The sequence below is a fragment of the Hylobates moloch genome, unplaced genomic scaffold (assembly GCF_009828535.3).
Source record: "Hylobates moloch isolate HMO894 unplaced genomic scaffold, HMol_V3 SCAFFOLD_7, whole genome shotgun sequence".
Taxonomy (NCBI): Eukaryota; Metazoa; Chordata; class Mammalia; order Primates; family Hylobatidae; genus Hylobates; species Hylobates moloch.
In genome coordinates, this window is record NW_026652282.1 from 2,899,931 (window position 1) to 2,905,930 (window position 6,000).

The window sequence follows — 6,000 nt, forward strand, 5'->3', positions numbered from 1 at the left end:
CTGGGACACGTGAACTCAACACGAAATGTCTAAAGTTTGAAATCTCAGCCCGAGGTAGATAGGCTGTTTTCCGCCACCAACCTTCCACTCCCCGTAATGATTTTATGAGCCTTTTATTTACTTATTTTTTGTTTAATGTAACCACCTGCAGAGGGAAAGCCTTTTCATCTATACATTTATTCAAAGCCTATAAATGGCACAATGACAAACTGCTAGGAGATATCACCTTCTTTTTTTCTTGTTCATGTATGCTACTCTGCTCCAAGAAAAATGAGGAAGGGCTTCCTACACTGCCGTTCACTTAACAAAGAACAGTGGAGCTTTTCAAAGTCCAAATGTAGGTTGTTTAGAGAAAAATGACAAAACTGGAAAATATTCGTTGAGTGAATGGTAGTAGAGAGCACAACAGATGACCTAATTGCCTCAGCAGCCTGGGCTTCAATTTTGATTCTCACTTTCTCTAATTGACTGTGCAAAAGATATATCTTTGATTTAAAACTGGTAGCTCAGGAGTTTAAGAAACCAGTGGTGGCTATTCAAATCTGTCTGAATATCCATTCACATAATTAAATAGGAGACGAAGTCTCTCCTCTGAAAAAGTACAGTACTCAGACAAAAACACACACAAAAAGAGCAACAGATTTAAACTAAACTGAACATATTTCCCCATTTGGGAATAGAATACACGTTGTTAAAAGTCAGAAAGCAGTACAGAAAGAATACATTCTGGTTTACAAACTAAAATCGTGTCTCTTACACTTGACATTCATATCCTAAGACCAACTCTCACCATATTCGGAATTTAAGTATATTTTAACCAGATAAGCCTATCTTTAGAAGGAGGATATTAAAGGACTTAAAATATTTGTATACTGCTACTTCATTTGCATGCAATGCATTCGCTCAACAAGCTGCATTATTGACGATATTCAACAGTATTACGAAAGGTTTGAAATGTGGTGTACCAATTAAAAAGAAAGAATGTTAAATGGAGGTCATTCCCTCATGCACTCGAATGTTTAGTTTTGTGAGAACCTTTTGGTTGTGGTCTAGAAATAAAAGCACAGTATTCCAAACGGCTTTTAAAGAGACCCCTGCACTTCCAAAAGCAAGTCTCTGTTGCGGAGTCAGTCAACACTCTCATCTTTGTGGAGAGACTATAAGCTTTCCACAAATTACTACACACAAAACAATGAAATAGCCAAGTTCACAGATTTTTAAAAATCTCTATATTTACCATTAGGCTACATTCCAGGCCAACAACTATGAACTTTCAAATTCCTTCAAGTCTGCTTGTAAATTTCACAGCATCAAGATAACTTCATTATCTACCTTATGCAGCCACCAGTCCCTTACCAAGTATCTGTTACATTCTTAGGTTTGGGTAAAAATCAGCTAGGTTATCGGTTTGAGGGCCAACTGTATATTCAGCATTAGTTTATTTAAATAAAATGCAAAGAAAAGCAACAATTCGTCCACTGTAGAAGAAAACATCAAAGCATCTTTAAAACTGCATCCATGCACAGGCATTATTATGAAAATGCAATTATTATTCTGGTTTCAAAAAAAAAAATGAAGCCTCCCATTTTAATCTAATGACTTAAAACTGATGAAGTAATTTTCCACCTGCTACAACTGGCCCTGATTATGTTCTTACATGTCAAACAAAATACTCTTTAAAATGACCATATATATATATATATATATATATATATATATATATATATATATACACACACACACATATATATATGTAGAAATGTAGAATGCGTGTGTGTATGTCTGTATACACACATACACATTCTACATTTCATTGAGTAATAAAATACTGAATTTCTAATCTGAGAAAATACAGGCTTGCAGAGTTCTCCATGAAATTCCTGTATTCTTAATTTTAGGATACACAGAAATTCCACATTTTTTTCTGGAAATACAGGGTTTAATGCAACCATGTGCCATTAGCCACCCCTCCCCCTCTTAACATTTTGCTCATTTCCACAGGAAAATCTATGCTGAGGATTAATGGATTACTGCTAACATCTTCCCCACAGCCAACTAAAGGTATGAAATAATTCTCCACTCTCCAAATCGGCCCCCACAAAACTGCAGATTTCTTTGCTATCTGATTTCACCCCGCTCTGCCATCCCCTAGGAAAAGGCTCAGTGCGTCCATTCAAACCATGCAGGTCTCTTGCAGTTTCTGCCGCTTTGTTCTCATCAAAGTCAGGTGTTTGCACCCTGGTCATTTAATTTCTAGCTGGGGAAGGAAGCTACCCCGGATTTCTTAAGCATGCACTTCTATATTGCCCGCAGAACGCCCACACAAACTGGCAATTCTGCTTCGTCAGGATAACGAGGTCTCCCTAAACTTTTTCTTTTCCTTTTTTTTTTATTTCTCCTTTTTTTTTTTTTTTTTCTTTTTCTTTTGCTTTTGCCTTCCTCACATCACAGGAAGGGCTCATTCTGAGATGGGAGCTCACGCACACCACCCCCTTTTAAGAAAATATAATGCAACGCGCTCCGATGTAAGCCCTACGGGCAACGGATGCCTTCAAAAAGCATAAGATAAGAGCAACAACAACAACAACAACAAACCACCGCCCCCCCCCCAAAAAATGACCAAATAGAAATAAAATAAAATAAAAATAAAAAGAAGCCATACTACCACCTTGTGGATTCAGCTCGCAAGAACATCACCTGCTTAGCTCCAAAACCCCCACCCAACCCCCACCCCAAATTCCTTAAGTTGGGTCTAAATGACACATCGGGATCCTCCGTCCTCACTCCCCGCAGACTCGCCCAAGCCCTAGGCCGAATTCGTGACGCGCGCGCCCAGCGCCCGCGCGAGTTGCAAGCCCGGGCGCACCGCAGGGGCCAAAACCCCGCCAGAACCTCCTAGGACCCCTCCACGCGGCCTCCTGCACCCCCTCCCCCGCCATCCCCGAGATAGCAGCAGCACATACATAAAAAGAGGCTGACACCCGCCGTAGGTTCTGAGGAAGAAGCCAGAGAAAAAGAAACCCGCAGTCCGAAAAAAAAAAGCCTTCTGGGGAAGGAGAGGGGTATGATGCGGAGGACGTCCTCAGGGTGCCCCTCGCCCTCCATGCAGGACATCCGTTCCCAGGGTGGCCCGGGCCAGGCCTCGGGGGTGCAAGGGTTGACCTGACCCCCCTGCTCCCGCCCCCGCCGCTCCGGGAAGAAAGGGCGCTGTGTCTGGCGGCGAGCAGGCGCCGGAATCGTGCGCCCGGGCCCAGGCTTGCACGGGGCACTGGGCCCCGATACCGGGGGCGCAAAGCTCCGGTTGCGGCCCAGGAGAACCCCGCCGAGGGACCCCAGCCTACCGGTTCTCGGAGGGGCGAAAGAGCCAGGTCAGGTTGAGGGACAGGAAGAGGAAGGGGTGTCCAGGGGACTGACTGAAGGATGAGAGTGTTCCCCGGGGTAGCGACGGGCCTCTTGGAAAACCAGAGGCGGAGGAAGCAGCCGCGGAGTGGAGGGCGCAGGCCGAGACCTGGGCCTCTCCTCCCACAGCAAGCCCCCCACCCACGCATCATCTGCAGCCCAGCGGCACCTACCTCCCTCTCCCTACCTCATCCCCGCTTGCGCTTCCGCAGGTCAGGCCACGCGGGTGCCAGCGCGGGCTGGGGGCGCCCCAGCCGCGGCCTTGGGGAGGGGTCAGGACTGAAGTTCACTCGCTCCCTGCGTGGTCTCGAAGCCCCTCGCCCACCCCCCACTGTCTCCTCCGCCTCCGGCTGCGCGCTTGGCGGATCTTCTCCATCAGTTCTGCTCACTGGAGTGGGAAGGGGCTGAGCCGAGTCGCGCGGGAATTGGGAGGCGGGGAAGCGGGGAGGCGGGGGAAGAGACGAGATGAAATCGGCCCGGGACAGCAGAGAGGCTTGGGATAGGACGGAAGGGAAGAGGGGGTGGCGGCTGCGTTTTCCAGGGCTGTAGGGGTGGTGCGGCTCTTGGAACCGACTCCTCAGCCTCCTCCTCCGTCCCCACATCGGGGACTGGCGGACCGTGCGCCCCGCAGGCTTAACACTCCCCCCACACCCTCGCTCCGAGAAGGGGTGTTCTCAGTGGGCACCAACTAGGGCTCCAGATCCCCTGAGACCCAGACAAGGGCTCCGGTAGTCTGTCCTCGCAGCTTCCAACTTTTCCGCTCCTTCGGAAAAGCGGGCAGTTCAGAGATGGTTCCCAGGGCGGCAGCTGCAAGCCCCTCCGCGCCCCCCTCAAAGGTTCAGACTACACTCAAAGGCTCCCGAAGAAGCAAAACCACCAGCTCTACCCTCCTTCTGCGGCTTGCCTCACCCTTCCCACCCGCCTCGAAACCCACACACACGGGAAAGGGATGCATGGAGCCCGCTCCCCGGTTTGCAGAAGCAGCCCGGAGCTACCGTCATTTCATCTTCACGCGGGGTCTCCAGCGCGCCTGGATCGTTCCCTAGCCAAGGCAAGCCAGGTCTAATCAATCACGTGCGTTATTTCGTGCATCACCCAAGCCGTCATCTTATCCGAGGCCCGGAGATGAAGGAGGGAAAAAAAATCGCTTAAATGCAACCCCAACCAAGCCTGTTTTCTCTTTTTCTTTCTGGTTAACAGCACCCCCCCAACCCCTCAAAAAAGCACCCCAGGCGGTGGTAGCTGACAGTTTTCTTAAAGAAGAAGGGGGTGTGGGGGGGGGGGGAGAAAAAGAAAAGAAAAGCCTCCCATGCCTCACAGTTTGCAGAAGTCTTCCTGCCTTCACCATCTCCAGCCCTGGCCGCTTCGCTCCTTCTCTCCCTGTACTGCAGATACATATATATGTTTTTCCTCCTCTCCCCGCCACAGTCTTCTGTTTATTTGTGTGGAAGGCAGCGCTACTTTGTAAACACATCACACACGGCCCCAGAGCCGTTCGAATAGCTGATTGCAGCAAAACGCTTCCAAACAACGGTGGTCCGGATTTTTCTCTTTAAGTGAAAATAAAACCAAATATTTCTGTGGAGAGGTTGCATGTAAAAACCGTATGAAGGTCCACACTCCCACCCACACCTAAGAAATGCAGCGAGACAGATGGGAGAAAGTCCTGTCCAAATTTTCCAAAAATAATATTAATAATCATAAAAGGAAAAAAGTAAAGATCAGATGAAGTGAAGCTCAAGTATCTGCAGTAAGGCTTTCCATCCTTTGCTGCAAGTCAAAATGTTTAAACGGCTTTTTAAAATAAGGAGAATAATATCCCAGAGACACGTCTTAAAACTGCACCTACCTTAGCTTTGGAAGAGCTGCATCGGCCGTTAAGAGTTCTTTTTACACGTCCAGATTTTTCTAGCGAACCCGAAACGAGGTATGATTCAGGAGGATGTATTGAAAGCCCAGGAGCCTTCCCCTTCTGGAACCCCCCAACTAGATTCGCTCATCCAGAGGAATGCAAGAGCCACCAACACCGCCTAGTTTGGAGGAAATTCGTTGTTTCTGCCGTCAATAGTCTGTGGACGGGCAGAACAAGCATTACAATTGAAGCAGGAAGGGCCGAGCTAGTGGCTGAATAAGAGCTCTGTGCTAAGAGACAGAGAAGGGAGAGAGACGGTTCTGCAAGAAAAAGAGAGATTGAGGAGAGAGGTCCTGCTGTCTCCGGGGCTCTCCCTCTGCCATTGGACCAAACTGAATGAAATTTACAAAGCCAGCAGCCAATAGATCTCCGGAGTCGGCCCCATCACTACAGAAACCACATCCACAGCTACAACCTCATGCAAAGAGCTGCTAATCCCAATGCAAACCAGCTGTAACGGAGAGATCCTGGGTACCCGGGAGATAGAGCAGGTGGGCATGGCACACGGTACCGCGCCAGACGCGTACAGCAAACCTTCTTCCTCTTTGCTTTTTTAAGACTCTCTAGATACCCTCCACACCAAACATGCTGCAGTATATGAAAACATCTTTAACTGTTTAAGGTCACGATCTCCAGCAGTCCCTATGTCTGCGTTATTGTAATTCATTTGGGAAGCAATGATATAAAAA

At 48.0% G+C, this 6,000-nt stretch overlaps 1 protein-coding gene across 3 annotated transcripts in view; it reads right to left on the reverse strand.

Moving 5' to 3' along the window:
* NLGN4X (neuroligin 4 X-linked) overlaps positions 1-5,575 on the reverse strand; it is a 357,157-nt gene extending 351,582 nt beyond the window's left edge. Inside the window, exon 1 of one of the 3 annotated variants that reach the window (XM_032756537.2) lies at positions 5,249-5,575. The gene's annotated coding sequence lies outside the window, so the exon portion shown is untranslated. Of the gene's footprint in view, positions 1-3,572; positions 3,795-5,248 lie in introns of those variants that run through there. The other 2 variants (XM_032756538.2, XM_032756539.2) reach the window with 2 other exon arrangements.
* Positions 5,576-6,000: the final 425 nt, after the last annotated feature.